General features: G+C 38.1%; 1 non-coding gene across 1 annotated transcript; it reads left to right on the forward strand.

The window, feature by feature from the left end:
- Positions 1-10,516: 10,516 nt before the first annotated feature.
- On the forward strand, positions 10,517-10,722 carry LOC118665543. The gene has a single exon (XR_004970654.1). It is a non-coding gene; the product is annotated as a small nucleolar RNA SNORA73 family (small nucleolar RNA).
- Positions 10,723-18,271: the final 7,549 nt, after the last annotated feature.

Raw genomic sequence — 18,271 nt, forward strand, 5'->3', positions numbered from 1 at the left:
ATGTTGAAAAAGGACCTTATGACAGGCCATAAAAAGTTACAATACATTTTTCAAAATATTGAAAACACAATGCCACTAAATAAATTACCATCAATAACAATTAGATGTTCAACCCTCTCCCCACCACAGATATTGTCAGTTAAACCAATGCTCTTGTCAATACTTTGTGGATTATTGAAGAAATCACAAGGGATATTAGAAAATAGTTTGAACTGAATGGTACTAAAAACATAATACATCAAGTTCTATGACATGTAGCTAATCAGGCTTTAGAGGGAATTTTAAACCTTAAATGCTTATGTTAGAAATTTAGAGAGAAATCTATAGTTTTAAATGCTCTTATGACAAAGTAAAGATATGAAATAAGTGACCGAAAGTTCCACCGTAAGGAGCTAGAAACAACATACATCAATGGCAAAGTATATTCAAAATGGGTAGGAAGAAGACAATAAAAAAATGAGCAAAAATCAATGAAATATAAAACAAAACTCTAGATAAAATTAACAAAGTTGAGTCTTCTGCATTAGCTTTCCATTGTTAGCATTTAGCCGCACAATCCTGCTCCCTTTCCAGGCTTCCGAGTCTGTGTATACAAGGGAGAACTTAGAATTGGTGCTGAGTACAAACAGATACATGTATGCAAATGGCAGCCACTTCAGCCACAAACTCCTCTGGCACAAAATCCAGCACCACAGGGCCTCTGGTTTGGTAATTTACAATGTCTTTAGCCTCTAGTCACGGTACATTGTTAGGCACATAGAAATGACAGACTACCTAGTGAATGGTAAAATAATAATAGGTAGGGTTGTTCACCTCACATTCTCCTATTGGGTATGTCATCCTGGGTGAAAGGAACAAGACAAAGTCACAGCCGGATGAACTGTGGTGTGTGTGTGTGTGTGTGTGTGTGTGTGTGTGTGTGTGTGTGTGTGACTTTAACAGATTGTGGGTTTCAGTCTTTGATCTTCAGTTCTCTCCTAAAGTTCTTTGACTTAACAGTGGTTGATATAATTTAACAGGAGATGTGACATTTCTATTATTACCAAGAAATGTTGAGTGGAAAGATATTCTGGGAAATAGACTCTCCATAGGTGATCAAAATTGCATGAACCCCAAATGTCCAAGTCACTAATTATAAAAAAGTGTATAATTTGATTCTAATAAATGACTTTGTAATTGGAAAATACTGACTGTAGCAAGTTTCAGACAGTAACATCTTTCTACTTTTTCAGATGATGTATCCATGGAACAGTCATTTGTAACAACTTTCTTTATGACTTTCATTTTCCAGAAAGCTACTCACCACAAAGTGATAGGTTTCTGTTTCATCGAGGAAAGTTTTTAATTATAATAAGACGTGTTCTATTGTATAAGTTGGAGACATTTAGAGAAAGCAAAGTGACGTGATTTCAGACTTAAGAACACTTAATATTGGATCTAGTCTCTCAAAACATCTTTATGCGTATAATATGGTATAGTTAATTGTAGGTACAGTGCTGTATAGAAGATCTCTAGAATTTATGCAACTTGCATGCATAATTGAGATTTTTGCCTGTTGATTAGCAAGTCCCCACTTCCTCCCCGCCCCCACCCCGTCCCTGACATTGGTCTTGGCAATGATTTCATTGCATACGACACCATAGCAAGGTAACAAAAGCAAAAATAGACAAGTGTGACTACTTCACACTACATAGCTTCTGCACAGCATAAAAAACAATTAACAGAGTAAAAAGGCAGCCTATGGGATGGGAGAAAATATTTACAAACTATGTATTAGATAGGGGATTAATTTCCAAAATATATGAGAAACGATTACAACTCATTAGCAACAAACAAACAAAAGCAAAAAACTAATAACATCTATAATAATAAAAGAATAATATGAAAATTGACCAATCAGCAGAACGACCATCCGGACGCTATTCCGGATGACCTTCTGGATGAAACCTGGGCTGTGAGGGTGGAGGCAGCTGGGACTGCAAAGGCCTACTCTTGCACAAATTTCATGCACCAGGCCTCTAGTAAATATATAATGGTTATACATTTGATACTTGAATATACATTTATTCAAATAAGACACACAAATGGGCAACAGTTATATAGAATGATGGTCAATGTTTCTAATCATCAGGAAAATGCAAATCAAAGCCACAATGATATATTACCTCACACCTATCTGATATACAGATAGGTACATAGATATTCAAAAATACAACATACAATTGATGAGGATTTGGAGAAATTGATATCCTTGTACATTTTACGTGGAAAAGTGAAATGGTTTTGTCCGGTGGAAAACAATCAGGAGGTTCCGGAAAAGTTAAAAATAGAACTAGCAGATTATTCAGACATTTTAAAAATAAACTTTTTGTTTTGAGATAATTATAGGTTCACATGCAGTTCTATTAAAAAATACATAGAGTTCTTATGTTCCCCTTACTTAATTTCTCCTAATGGTAACAACTTGCAAAATGATCACAGCCAGTATATTGGCATTTATATGATCAAGAAACAATATTTTCATCATCATGAGGATTGCTCATATTGCTTTTAGTAGCCATACTTATTTATCTCCAGCACCCATCTCTTTAAACACTGGTAACCACTATTTATAATTTATATAATTTTGTCACTTCAAGAATTATATAAAGTAATGCAGTATGTTACCATTTGGGATTGGCTTTTTTTTCACTTAGCATAATTCACTGGAAATTCTTCCAGGGTATGTCTATCCATAGTTCATGTCAATTTATTGCAGAGTAGTAGTCCATAAACAATGGCTTGTTTAACCATTTCATTCACTCATTGAAGGATATCTGAGTTTCCAGTAGTGTCATTTATCTAAAGAAGACATACAAATGGCCAACATATATATGGAAAGATGCTCAATTTTATATAGTATAGTATAAGTGACACTACTATAAACATTTCTGTACAAGATTTTGTGTGAGAAGATTATTCTTTTTTATATACTACATTAAAACATTTTTTATTTTTCAATTATAATTGATGTACAATATTAGTTTTGGGTGTACAACCTCGTGATTAGATATTTATATAATCTATGAAGTGATCACCCCAAAGAATCTATTACCCATCTGATACCATATAAGTTATTACAATAATATTAACTATATTCCTGTGCTGTCCTTTACATCCCATTACTATTATGTAACTACCAATTTGAACTTCAAAATCCCATCACCTTTTCTACTTGGCAGCTTTCAAAATGTTCTCTGTATTTATGAATCTGTTGTCTGTTCTGCTTGTTTGTGTATGTTGTTTTTTAGATTCACATATGAGTGAAATCATCTGATATTTGTCTTTATATGATTTATTTCACTTCACATAATATCCTCCAATTTCATCCATGCTGTTGCAGATGGCAAGATTTCATTCTTTTTTTATGGCTAAATCATATTCTTTATGAGTTCATCTATTGATGGACACTTAGATTGCTTTAATATCTTGACTATTGGAAATAATGCTATAACGAACATATGAATATATTTACCTTTTCAATTTAGTGTTTTGGGTTTCTTTGGATAAATACCCCAAAGTTGCTGGGTTCTTCTTTGTCTCTTGTTATAGCCTTTGTTTTTAAAGTCTATTTGGTTTGGTATAAGTGTTACTACCCCAGCTTTTTGTTTTCTTTTGTTTTCATTTTCATGAAATATCTCTTTCCATCCTTTTACTTTCAGTCTGTGTGTGTCTTTCAATATGAAGTGTGTTTCTTGTAGACTGCATATGTAAGGATCTTATTTTGTTATCTATCTGGCCACTGTATGTCCTTTGATTGGAACATTTAATCTATTTACATTTAAAGTAATTGCTGATAGATATGTATCTATTTCCCTTTTATTATTTACTAGAGGCCCAATGCATGAAATTTGTTTAAGGGTAGGCCTTTGCAGCCCTGGCTGCCTCAGCCCTTGCAGCCCTGGCTTCATCCAGAAGGTCATCTGGACGGTTGTTCCTCTGTTCAGTCATTCAGTCTATTTGCATATATGCTTTTATTATTATAGTGTTTTATCTGTTCTTTGATTCTAAATGATAGTTTTGCTGGGTAAAGTGATCTTGGTTGTAGGTCCTTGTTTTTCATCACATTGAATATTTTTTGCTAATTCTTTATGGCCTGAAATGCTCATGTTGAGAAATCTCTTGGCAGTCTTATGGGAGCTTTCTTGTGGGTAACTAACTGTCTTTGGCTGCTTTTAAGATTCTCTCTTTGTATTTATCCTGTGGCTTTTTAATTATGAGGTTTTTTTGGTGTGGACCTCTTTGGGTTCATCTTGTTTGGGACTCTCTGTGCTTCCTGGACTTCTGTGTTTATTTTCTTAGGTTAGGAAGTTTTTCATCATTATTTTTTCAAATTGGTTCTTGACTTCTTGCTCTCTCTCTTCTTCTGGCTCCCCCATCTTGCAAATGCCAGTCATTTGAATTTGTCCCAGAGGTTCTTTAAATGTTCTTTTTTCTTTTAGCTGTTCTGAATGAATGTTGTATGCTTCCTTATCTTCCAAGTTAGTCCTCTACTTCATCTATTCTACTGTTGATTCCCTGTCATCTATTCTTCATTTCAGTTAGGGTATTCTTTATTTCTAGATAACTTTTTATGGTTTCTATGTCCTTTTTTATGCTGTTGAAATCCTCATTAAGTTCATTGAACAGCCTTATAACCATTGTTTTGAACTCTATCTGGTAGTTTGCTTGCCTTCATTTTATCTAGTGCTTTTTCTGGAGACTTTTTCTATTCTTTCATTTGGGACCTGTTTCTTTGTCTCCTCACTTTGGCCATTTCTCTATATTTATATCTATGTATTAGGTAGACCTACTGTGTCTCCTGGGCCGGTTGAGTGGCCTTTAGTAGTCAGTGCTCTATAGGGCCTGGTTGGGCAGCCTTCCCAGGCACCTGAGTCTGGCACTCTGGATGCACCCTTTGTGTGTACTGTGTGCACTCTCCTAATGAAGTTGAATCTTGATTACTGTTGGCATGTCAGTGAGAGGGACTGACCCCCAGGCTAATCGGCTATAAGGACTGTCTGCAGCTATGTACTTTGTATAAGGCTATAACTGTACTATGTATAAGGGAGAGACCTACTTCTTGTATGCTATATCAAGACCCTGAATATCATCATCTATAGTCACATGTGTGGTGGTCATGTATCATTGCACATAAAATACCCTTGTTGAGTAAATGATAAGCTCTTGAATTCTGTACCTTCCTTTTAGCAAAATATTAAGACAGAAGAAAAGGAAACAGATAGTATTGAGCAATTTTTAAATGTCATACTTATTACACACTTTATCTCATTAATATTTTTCAGTAATCTCACAGAATTTTACAGTTGCAAAGGTATGAAGCTAAGTTTCCAAAATTCACACATTTTTAACAGTAGCTTTGAACTTAAATTCTAGGCAATGCTGAAGTCTACATTCTTTTTACCATGACATGATGCCTATTGCTTTTCAAATAAACAAATTCTGAAATCCTAAGACACAATCTCCTTGTACACATATAGTATTGTAGAACCTGTTTATTGGACAGTTTGATTTTTGGCCAAAATAAAACAAAATATTTTTCAAGGCAGCAAATGGCTTCCAAATAAGTACTGCACATAAATATTGTTATTGTTACACAAAAGGGGAAGAGAGTGTATTTTCTGTTTTTCCCCTCAGACATATGAAATATGTTGTATACTCAAACCTATAGTGCTTGCTTTTACCTACTTCTCAGAAGAAATTTCCAGATAGTAATTTTTAAATATTAAAAAGTAGAGTGGGCATTATGAGTACAATAAATAATAGTTAATTCAATACCCACACAGAGGAAGAGATGCAAAGATTTGTTCTATTGCTTTTAAAAACTATATACCTACATGGAGGACAAAACTAAGGTTTTAGTAGAAAAGCTGACAGGGGAAAAAAAAGAAGTTACTCAAAAGCAAATTGAGGACATAGAACCAAAATTGCTTTATGTAGTAATTAGAGGTTGTATATAGAAAAGACTATTTCACAGAGATAAGGAAATGGCATTCATGTTTTCTGATTTAGAGTCATCAAAATCTATTTAGTTTTTATGTCCAGATAAAGTTCCTGACCTTATGAGGGACTTCAAAGACAGATAAGTGAGTAGATAAAGCACCCTGATGGAATTTAATTAAAGCTATAATGAACACTGGTTTTGTGTTATCTAGATGAATTTTCAATCTTAGCAATACCTGTAATGTTGGTAGATTTCACTATAGTCAAGTTCATGCATTTGGCTGTAAGATATTTGCTGATAGTGTGTGTGTGCAAGGAAAAAACAAACATTTGGGGCTGTTTAGAAGTGAAGGCCGTTACATTCTTTTAGACCATAATGGTGGACAATAAACTATAGATAAGGTTGACAGAGTTATAAAGGTTAAAAATAATAAAATAGTGGCATTTTCATAATAGCTATAATTTCATATGTGCCAGAGATATTATATTCATTAACTCAGCCTTTATAATCTATGAGGTAGGTAGAGACTTTTATTAACTTCATTTTTTAAAAAATATATTTTATTGATTTTTTACAGAGAAGGAAGGGAGAGGGATAGAGAGTTAGAAACATTGATGAGAGAGATCGATCAGCTGCCTCCTGTACTTCCCCCGCTGGGGATGTGCCCGCAACCAGGGTACATGCCCTTGACCGGAATCGAACCTGGGACCCTTGAGTCCGCAGGCCGACGCTCTATCCACTGAGCCAAACCGGTTCGGCAATTAACTTCATTTTATAAATAGAGAAACTGAGGTCTAGAACCGTAACAAGCTTATCTAACTTCACTGAACTGGTAAGTGGCAATGCTGAGATTCTAATCCCAGATTGGGTAATTTAGTAATATGAGTGCCTCACTCCTCTGCTCTGCTGATCTTAAATTCTATGTTTGCTTCATCTAGTTCCCTCTGGTGGGCAGCAGTGGAACAGAGGGTAGAGCACTGGACATAGAGTCATAAGACCTGTATTTAAGTTCCAGTTTTACTGTTTACCAGTTATGTATTCATCAGCTGGATTGGACTGTGTGTCCAGGATAGTTCAAACACATCCCTGGTGGTGGATGCTGAGTCTTAGCTGGGAGCTCAACTGAAGCTTAGTCATGTGCTTTTGACTTCAAAAATTGTAATTTGTTCCTAAATGTCAATTCCCTCTGTCCTGCATGTTGAACTTCTATTTATTCCTTAAACCCTCTGTCCTAAGCCTTCATTTTGGAGCCCTCATATTGACTTGCTTTCACTATCCTTGGGCTCCTGGAATAAGTTGTTCATCTCTCAGTCAGAGCTTTCATTCTCTGACATTGTCGGCATTTAGAGGTCAGTCAACCCCAATAGGCTGCAATCTCAAGTGTTGCGATCAAAGGTGTTTTTTTTGTCCTTAGAGACTAGACATTGTCTCCATAGTAGGCCTCTAATAAATGCTGATGAATGAATGCTATTCGGTCAGCTTTCCACTGTAGCATTTTAAATGGCCCAGAGCTTATTTGTACAGCAGTTACCTTACCTATTCTAGTAAAATCACTGACTGACGTCAGAGGGTGAGTCATAACACTATTAAATTGCCTCAATAAAGCAGGCTAAAACCTTGTAAGTCTCTGTATTTTACACCCCCCCCCCCCCAGTATGTGACATATTGACAATGCCATTTAATTTTTTTGCATAAAGCTATGAAGTCTTAAGAATTATTCTGAATGCACATTATTTCCTTTTATCAGAGAGATGCAGCTATATGAATAAAATAAGGCAGTGAGGAATTTGCTATATCTAATATCAAATACAAGTTGTGAGGATTATTATACCCCCTGATTAAGTGTTTTAGAGGCAATAATGTTTTTCTTTAAACCCCCCGCCCCCAATTTTTACTTAAATATACATGTATAATTGATTCACCATTCATTTATTACAAGACCATTTATTGGGCACCTGCTGATGCACTAAATCCTGAGGATAGAGAAAATAAAATAACACCGATTATTTAAAAAACACACACACTCTGATAGTGATTAATGACCAAATATGTAAATTCTTTAAAAAACAGGAGATAAATGAAATGAATGGAAGTAGCTAGTACAAATGGAATTAATGTCACAAAGGAGAAAGTGACTCTCTTTGAATGTTTAATACTTCAAAGAGGATGAAATAGTTGAGCTGCATTTTTAAAAACAAGTAGCAAAAATGCCTAGAAGGAATGTGGTTGGAGAGGGAACAGAGCATTCCAGTCAGACTGGGCAGCAAGGGGAGACTCAGAGTCAGAGGAACCTGCCCAGGGCACCACATCTTCCACTCGGGGAGCCATGGAAAGTTTGGGAGAAGGAGAATGTCTGATCAGAGGGTGATTTACAAAGGCAAATACATATATATATATATATATATATATATATATATATATATATATATGAAAACCTATTACAGGGAAGAAAAAACAGAGGAAGGGACACTAATTAGGAGGTTATTGAAATACTAGAGGCCCTGTGCACAAAAATTTGTGCACTCGGGGGGTAGGGGGGGGTCCCTCAGCGCGGCTTGTGCCCTCTCACAGTCTGGGACCCCTCAGGGGATGACCACCTGCTGGCTTAGGCCGGCAGATTGGGCCTAAGATGGCAATCAGACATCCCTCTGGCAGCCCAGCAGCCCTCAGGGGATGCCCACTTGACAGCAGGGAGCAGACCAAAGCTGCAGTCGGACATCCTTAGCACTGCTGAGGAGGCAGGAGAAGCTCCCACCACCACCGCTGTACTGGCAGCCACCAGCCTGGCTTGTGGCTGAATAGAGCTCCTCCCATGTGAGAGCGCCCTGACCACCAGGGGCAGCTCCTGCACTGAGCATCTGCCCCCTGGTGGTCAGTGTGTGTCATAGTGACCAGTCATTCCCAGTCCTGCTGTTAGGGTCAGTTTGCATATTACCCTTTTACTATGTAGGATAGAGGCCTGGTGCACAGGTGGGGGCCAGCTGGTTTGCCCTGAATGGTGTCCCAGATCAGGGTGGGGGTCCCGCTTGGGTGCCTGGCCAGCCTGGATGAGGGGGATGATGGCTGTTTGCAGCTGGTCAGACCCGCTTCAGGGTGGGGGTCCCGCTTGGGTGCCTGGCCAGTCTGGGTGAGGGGCTGAGGGCCATTTTCAGGCTGGCGGGTGACTGAAGCTCCCAACCTCTCCGTTTTTTTTTTTTCTTTTTTTTTAAATTCTGGGATTTATTTACCTTCTATGGCTGTCACTGGAACTGAGAGCTGGCTTTAGCTCTGAGGCTGGCTCCAGCTCTGAGACCTCGGCTGCTGAAAGCAGGTATCTGGGTTTGTTTGGCTTCTATAATTGTAACACTATTGCCGTCCTGCTAGCTCCAGCTCTGATGGCTGAAAGCAGGTTTCTGGGGTTTATTTACCTTCTATAATTGCAACACTGTTTCTTAGACTGCAGCTCAGAGGCCAGCAGCGGCAGGTGGGGAACCTTGGCTTCCTCTATCACTGGAGCAAGCAAGCCTCCTGTTTGCTTCAGCTGCCTGGCTGTCAGCCGCCATCTTGGTTGGCAGTTAATTTGCATATCTCACTGATTAGCCAATGGGAAGGGTAGCAAAGTTACGGTTAATTACCATGTTTCTCTATTATTAGATAGGATTTTAGGCTGATGGGAATGGGGAATGTAAATTCAGGCAGGGGCTGTGGAATGGTGAAGTAGGCTTAGGTAACAGAAACATAGCAAAGTGAAATCTATGGGATTTGATACTATACTGTAGAGTGTTGTCACCAGAGGCATTGGTAGAAAAAGCACACTCTGTGTTCACCTATGAGTTTTGGTCCTGGGGAGATGGTGATGGTGTTAGGATAGACTCAGTGGGATGAATAGGGAAGATGCAAAGGTCCCTTTTAGAAAATACATCTGGAATACACATTAGTAGGCATGATTCTACTGCTGCCAGGGATGTTCCACAGCCTCCCTTTGAGGCCAAGGCTTCCCACCTCTTGCATGTAAGCAGCCACCACCTTTGGAAAGGGTCCATGAATTTTAGGTAAACCCAGATATTATGCCATTAGAGGCATATTGCACTAGGAATTCTTATTTTATCTTTAATTGATGCACAATGGCAGCAAACAACATAATTTGGATTCCGGTAGTGAAGCCAAGCTAGTATTGAGACAATAGTTTGCGATCTCTATCTGGGCACACAGCCTTTACCCATACTTATGAGCACAGACCTGCAGACAATCTTTAGTGACTAATAATACCTCCTTTCAGATCTGGAGTAGAGTTTGTTTGCTTGTTCATTGTTGTTGTTTCTTTCTGATTTTGGCATATTATGTAGTATCACAATGCTCATTCCAGATGCAGGGGAATCAAAAGCTTTGTTAGTCATTTAGAAAATATACATACAGATTTACAAAATAAATCCAAACAGATAAACAAAACAATGAAATACATATACATAAATTTGAAGAAAATGTTTTTTTCCTAAGCTAGAATGAACTGATATAGTCCTCCCTTATATTAACTATTGAAAACAAAATAATATCCCAACGTGGATACCCCCGGGAGGTCACTCTCCCTGGGTCTCCGTCCAGGTGGTATAGGGGAGCATACGGCTCTGCCCCGTGATGTACAGTCCCTTTCCACAATGTTGGACAGAAAGCTGGGCCTTGAGTCTGTGCCTGCATATTCCTACAACTTCTCAGGGTCTTGTGGACAATAACTGAGGAGATAAACCATGCAGGAAACATATAGTAAAAAAAAAAAAGTAAAACAGAAAGAAAAAGAAAAAAACCCACAAAAAAATAAAATAACAACAGCAGCAGACAAAACTAAAACAAAGAAACCAACCCTATTGTGATATTTCCCAGTATTATAATAACATAAGGCATATGTATTATTTGTTGAGTCTGATACTAGCCATTATAATTAAAAATATATAAAAGCATCCTCATGTCACATTAGGATCAAGCTGTTGCTTTTCTCCATGGTTACCATCTGGAGTCATTGGTAACTTTCCCTGCAGATGCAGCTTATCTGGCTCTTGAACTGATCCTCATCAAGGTAGAAGTTAGCCTTTTGTTTGCTCAGCAGCCTCAGGCTCTTCTTATGGTAAAATATGTAATTATAATATTGCCCAGATTTTTGATAACATGAGTTCCAAGACATAAGATCAGAGTGACAAGGAAAGTTGGCTTTCCTAAACTACTGAAAACACTGCCCCCTACCTCCTCTTAGGCCCCTTCCCAAGCAAATTACCTTCTACCTTAGTTTCACTGCTTAGCACTCTTCAGGAGTGTTTCCTACCTTCCCTGCTCAAGCATGACTATATCTGTGGAAACCAGAGCTGGGTCCCTAAAGCTACCTGTGCTTCACTTCTAGAATAGCTGTGGCTTTCTCCCCATGATCTACTTTGTAACTCCTCTCATGTGACTTTGGGTCATTACTACTATTGTTTGCTGTCCTACTTGGAATGATGACTCCACTTCAGTTACCCTTGGAAGTGATGACTGTCTCCTGACTGTACATTGCTTCTGAGGACAGTACTCTGTTCTAGACAACAATTGTCTAGGAATCAGGGCTAATGAGCCTCCCTAATACTAAAAGAAGGATAAGCCATATAGGGTCCTTTCCTCTGAGCCCCAGAGTCTGATAGGAGGAAGGGCACACAATAAGTATAGAACCACAGTTGTTTAATGATTCACCTCCCTAAGTATGGATAAGAGGTTTTCCTATAGAACCTAGGACACTGGACGTGTTGCAAGAAGAAAAACAGAGCTGTGAAAAGATAAGGATACCTTTGGGCCCCAATGGGTCCATTGCTCAGAAAAGAAAATACATTTTGAGAACAGATAAAGGACAGGACTCGCTTTGCTTTTATTTGGTTGCTTCTCTGAACTCTGACCTTCTCTGGGAGTTTGCCTCAGCAATGCTGACCATTCTTAGATCCCAGGAACATCATAGAATATTAACATCATAGAAAATTAATTATCTTGTTATGGACTTCAAGATTCTGGAAAGAGACACACAGACCACTGATCCTGCAGCTGCTTCTCCTGCCCCGCTCCTCCTTCCCCTCTTGCATGTAGCCTTTCTTCCTTATCCATATATAATCAGCAGGCTGGTAGGGAGGTTAGAGAAGAATTTACAGGATGACCTGCTGCCTCTCCATACTGCCAGCATTATTAGAATAAACATTCATATATGATTCAACCTTGTCTCTGCTTAATTTGTCTCAAGTGGTGACAGGCGGCCCAGAACTATTTGGTGTCCACTTTCAATTCTAGGATGCCTGCTTTCCTCTGGAGGTCTCCCTCTTCCAGAACCATGGACCCTGCTCTTAAATCACTTCCTCTTTCTTCCAAGTTCATGTTATGAATCTCCACTGTCCTATAAAGAAGTCAGTGTTACCTATTTCACTTCCATTATCAATACTGAAGTATCAGAAACCCAGAACCTCAGAATTAGAAAGAACTTTAAACAACATTGCTACTCAAAATCAATTCAAAGTATAAATCCTAACTGCATCAACTCTACCAAGTGTCCATCACCCACCATGTAAGTACTTCCATTATGAGGAAACTCATTACTTACAATTCAGAAAGTTGTTTTTGTTTGTTTGTTTGTTTTTTTCATATTGAGTCCAAATCTGCCTCCCTGATAGTAACATTTTCTCTTTTTTCTTCTTTTTTTGGTACTATTTATTAGTTTATTTTAAAAACTCCTTTCTACCTAGCTTCCCATTTCTTTTTGTTTATTATGTTTCCTTCTAGAAATCACTCTTGATTGCCTCTTGAATTTCCTATTTTTATGTATCACTTAATAATTATGTGAGCCATTCTCAGGGGAGTGGGAAAAAATCACCAAAAGCTATGTTTTAAACATTTAATATACAAAGCCATCTGTTATACACAGAAGAGATAGAATTGATGAACAGGACATGCGGTATTATTGTTTCATAAATGAATCTCAAAAGAATAGATTTCCAATGAGCAAATCACTTTTTCTGCTGGGACCTAGTAAGTTTGTATTGCCATGACTATGAGAGCATAGGGTTATGTTAGGTAGTCCTTGAACTTGCCAATTAAAATCTAACTCAAATGGTTGACTTTATAGAAAAGCAAAAGGAAGGATAACATTAATAGAATCTTAAAACTCTAGGAGTTATTTGGGTTTGAGTTTAATTAATGTATACATAGCTTTAAAAATGAATCTTGGTTTCTGTTCTTCAGTACTTACCCTGGTGAAGAGCTCAATCTCACATATGTAGGCATATTCACTGATGAATAACTCTGATTATACTAAAGATTTTCTTTTGTTGAAATATCATAGGGCTTTCTGTACTGTCCATCTTTTAGATATATTTATTTATACTAAGTCATTATTCCATCCATTCATACATTATGTGTCTTTTTCTCTGAAAACGTATATATTAAGGGCTTTTGCAAAGCCTTGTCCTAAACCCTAAGGATACAATCATGAACAAAGTAGCACTATTTTATGCTGTGATAAGGCTTAGACTAATGGGCTAAAGTCAAAGTAATTGGAAAAAAATCACATAATAAGGTTAAATTTTTGTTTCATTAAAAAATAACATTTTAAATTTTAATAAGTGCTATGAAGAAAAACTACAGAGGTTTTCTTAGATCATGTAATAGTGCACTCTGACCAATTCTGATAGTAGTACTTATCATAGAAGTATTGGTGGTGGACATGATACTTCCTGATGAAGTTATATTTATTTATTTATTTATTTATTTATTTATTTATTTTAATCAATCAATTAATTAATTTCTTTATTGATTAAGTTATTACATATGTGTCCTTATCCCCTCATTGCCCTTCCACCCCCCACTCATGCCCTCACCACCCTGGTGTCTGTGTCCATTGGTTAGGCTTACTAGTATATGCATGCATACAAGTCCTCTGGTTAATCTCTCCACGTTACCCCCACCCTCCCCTACCTTCCCTCTGAGGTTTGACAGTGATGGTCTGATCGATGCTTCTCTGTATCTGGATCTGTTTTCATTCATCAGTTTATGTTGTTCATTATATTCCACAAATGAGTGAGATCATGTGATATTTATCTTTCTCTGACTGGCTTATTTTGCTTAGCATAATGCTCTCCAGTTCCATCCATGCTGTTGCAAATGGTAATAATTCCTTCTTTTTTACTGCAGTGTAGTATTCCATTGTGTAGATGAACCACAGTTGATGAAGTGATATTTAAATTGAGGTCTGAAGATCGGTTAATGGAGGGAGAGAGAAGTCCTTGTCTCCCATGGTTACTAGTGGGAGTGGAATTCTTGTGATAGCCCAAGAAAAATAGTCTTCTGAGACTTGCACAGGACAATGAGTAATTTTTATTTCTGTGGAATTAAAACCTGGAGTTTTCAAAGTCCAAATTACCTTTGTACAGTCATAGAAAAAATGTAGCTGGGGTTTCAGCAGAGCTAAAATAGGAGTCTGTCCAGAGTTTCCTTTCCATGTTGGAGCAGAGTCCAGACCAGCATCAGGCTAGCTTGCTTTGTGTTTCCCACTGCAGCCCATCAGTCCATTGTATGTGGGGTCCAGGGCCACACTGCTAAGGAGGGAACATGGGCAAATTAAAGGAAGCCAAGAGTCAAGAGCAACAAGAGCAACAAGGGTGATGAGCCAAGAATGCCAAGAGAGAGAATGCCTTTGTTTAGGAGATTATGTATTCCCAAATTTTCACATGCTTGCAGTTGCCATGCCAATTCTGGCCAAATATCTTTGTTCCCAGGTGTGACTGATAGGAACGTACCTTCCCTATGTCATCCCAACTGTACTGGGCATGCATCTATCTTCCCTTTTTTTGATCTTTCTCCCCAGTGTTTTGCAGGGACTAGGCCTGTGGTCCCCTGGGTGTGCAAAGTTGCAACTTCCTGGTGAAGCTGCCCAAAAAACATGTCTATAATGTCTGGCTTCCCCCTTTGCTCCTTTCCTTTTATTAATAACTTGTTAATTACAATGGTATCCGAACGAGTTGTTAATTTTGCAGGAATTTGCAGTAGAAACAAAGAAGAACCATTCTGGACAGGGAATTAACAGTGAAAAGGGTTTTAATTGGGTGAGAGCAAGATTAGGACTATTTTAATCACCTTTTCCCACAACAGTGCACGGCTACTCTCCCTAAATCTCAGTGTATGCATCTTCATGTCCTTCAGCTATTTCTCACATGACATGAGCTCCTGCTTTCTCATCCTCTTCTGTTCCCCTTTGGACATGCCCCACCTTGCTTTTGTTTCTTTACACATGTTGCTTCTTAGCAACATGAAAGTATAGAAGTCATGTAGGTAGGTGTGTCTGGAGAAAAACCAAGTCCCATGAGTTCCAAAGGAGAATGGAAGAAGTTATAGCTGAAGTTCTACAAAAAATATCAGCTTAACTATAATTTACCACAACCCTGATGGGATGGTGAGGCAGGTGCTATCCCCTAAGCTTCTCTACTTCCCCATCTCATGTCAATACTAATTTAAAAGGTGAAAAACAAGCAAAGCTGATGGACTTAGAATCAGGAATCAAGTGACTTTGGCCAATATGAATAGCATCTTTAATTTAATTTAATTTAATTTATCTTTATTGTTGAATAGAAATATTTATCTATATTTATTTATCTTTATTATTACAGATGTTTAATGCAGAACAAAAGAGACAGAACAAAAGAGCTCTTTTATCTATTTCTACAAGCTCTACATTATAACAGCATCTATTTGTATTTCATCATCTTTCTCTCAACCTAAAGTTTGTTGGGGTCTATTTCTCTTCATAAGTAGTTCTCACTCTAGACTGGAAAATGTCACCATTGGCCATGGATTACCCCAGGTGGGTGGAGTGCCAAATGGTTCTCAAAGAGCTCCTGAGGCTTCAAGCCTAAAGGATAAAAGGCAATAATAGCTAAAGGGGAGAGAACTGATTCTATAAATAAATTTGACTGGCATTAAGTATTTAATTTGGCAATTGGATTCATGAGGGCAGTACATTAAATTCATAATGGCATAGTATCCATTCGGGTTTTACTGTAAGTCTGTCAAGCGCCAACCAGGCTGGATGGCATTAAATTGTAAGTGACAACTTCTGATAGACCTGTCAGCTTGAGAAGGTTTACGTTAAAGCAAATAGAAAAGGCTTCAGACTCTTTTATTAATATGGTAATAATGCTCAGTTGAAGAAAAGAGGGAAGGTAGTATGATAATATCAAGGCATATGGCTTTGGGATCACACTAACCTGGGTTTGAATTACTGTCCATGTTACTTATTGCTGTATAATCCTTGAGCAAATGACTTAATTTCTCTGAGTCAGTTCACTAATTAGTAAATGGCAATAATCTATATATCAAGCTGCCTTAGGTCAATTTCCCCAGGAAACACACTCTGGGATTGAAATTTACATTGACCTCGTTTATTGGGGAGGATTCTAGGGAACAGTAGCTACAGTGCAGTGAGGAAAGAGGTCTCAGGTATACCACCTGTAAAGGAGTAAAGAAAGAAGGATTGGTCAGAGCAAGAGTTTGATTGACACTGGTCATAACAAAGGTGTCAGCTCATTCCCATGGAATGAATGCTGTGACACAGGGATGACATTTTGAAGCAAGGGAGCTAGGTCTTTGCTCAACTGAATTAACAGGATGCAGACTGCTATTGAGGGTGTAACTTTGGGCAAGGCAGCTCCTTTGGAACAAGTGCAGTTTCCAGGGAGGGACTCAGCTCTGAGTTGTAAGCCAACAACATGCTTTGCAGCTAGAGGATGAATGCCTTGGTTCTGAAAGTCCACCGCTGCCTGGCTTGGATCCACTTGCTCACACCATCTAGAAATAGTTTCTCCTAGATTCTGTGTTATTACTTTCTTTGGTGTCTAAAGTCTTACTAGAGGAGGGTTGGTGGGATAAAATATAGTCCTTGCAGCTTCATATATGCTCCAGGCTATAACTGATAATGATCATTTTCCTTCATTACTATTATTTCCCTATCCCTCATTTAGCATCTCTCTGGCGGTATCTCCCAGAACTTTATCCCTGAGGGATTTTGAGCTCCTGGTTATCATGTCTTATTCAGATTATAGCTTCTTTATTTGTTGTTTTGCTATCAAAATTGGGCAGAAAAGTGCCAAGAGCAACTCTGCTTGATCTTTTTGATGTCAAATCTAGTATTTTCTCTCACATTGTTTAACAGCAGCCTTACCTCTTTCTGAATATCAGTGTTAATTACCTTTCCAGGATGGTGATTTCCAATCCTTGACCCCTAGCTTCTCAGCACAAGGAGCCCAAACTGACTGTCTAGTACCTGTAGGTAAAGTTTAATGAGGTGCATTCCCCACTTGGATTCAGGACCTGTAGAGACACAGAAACTAGAAATAATGGGACAGGCTGTATATATTCACCGGTAGGTTATTGGGAATAATAGTGAGTGGCACCACTTTTTATTCTGTCATTTGTTCTCAGACCTGTATATTCTACCTAGTAGGGATATTACACTGTATATAATAAGTATTAGTTTAGGGTGCACCCTGAAACCTAAAGGTCCTATCCTGCTATTTTAAAATAGTGTAAATGTACCTTCAAAAGCTATTATCTTTCTTGATCAAACTGGCAGCTTCAGAGTATGTAGCATATGATAGAACCAGTAGATATGCCTCTGGTAGTATGCTGTGATGTTATGCAGAATCCTATTGTTAGTACATCAATTACATATGAACCCTCAGGTAGAAATGCTGGCTGAAACACTGTAGGCAAGAAAGGCAAACTTATGTCTCTCATATATTTAATTCAGCTATAGTGAATTTCTTTCTAATCCAGTTTTGAAGAGCCCAATGTAATCAATTTGAGATAAGTGGCTGGTTGGTCTCCTTGAGAAATGTGGCATATTGGGAACCCAGCATCAGTATCAGTTTTGGCAGTTTGGATATTTAGCAAGGTTAGTAGCAAGATCAGCCCTGGTGAGTGAGAGCCATACTCTTGTATCTGAGTTTTGCCTTTGTCCCTGACACTATGCCTGCCTACTATAATCTTGGCTCCATTAGTCTATAGACTGGCCTGGCCGATGTCAACTGTCCAGAGTCATTCTGTCATGTTGAGTAAGGCATAAAGAAGAATCAGTGATTTTTTAAAAATAGGAACTAACATTTATTGAGCACTCACTTCATGCCTGGCCCTTTGCTGAGCACATTATCTTATTTATTAATTTTACAAAAGATATTTTTAATGGATTTTAGAGAGAAGAAGGGAGAGGGAAAGAGAGAGAGAAACATCAGTGTGAGAGTGGAACATCGATCCACTGGCTCT

The sequence above is a fragment of the Myotis myotis genome, unplaced genomic scaffold (genome assembly GCF_014108235.1).
Source record: "Myotis myotis isolate mMyoMyo1 unplaced genomic scaffold, mMyoMyo1.p scaffold_m19_p_10, whole genome shotgun sequence".
Taxonomy (NCBI): Eukaryota; Metazoa; Chordata; class Mammalia; order Chiroptera; family Vespertilionidae; genus Myotis; species Myotis myotis.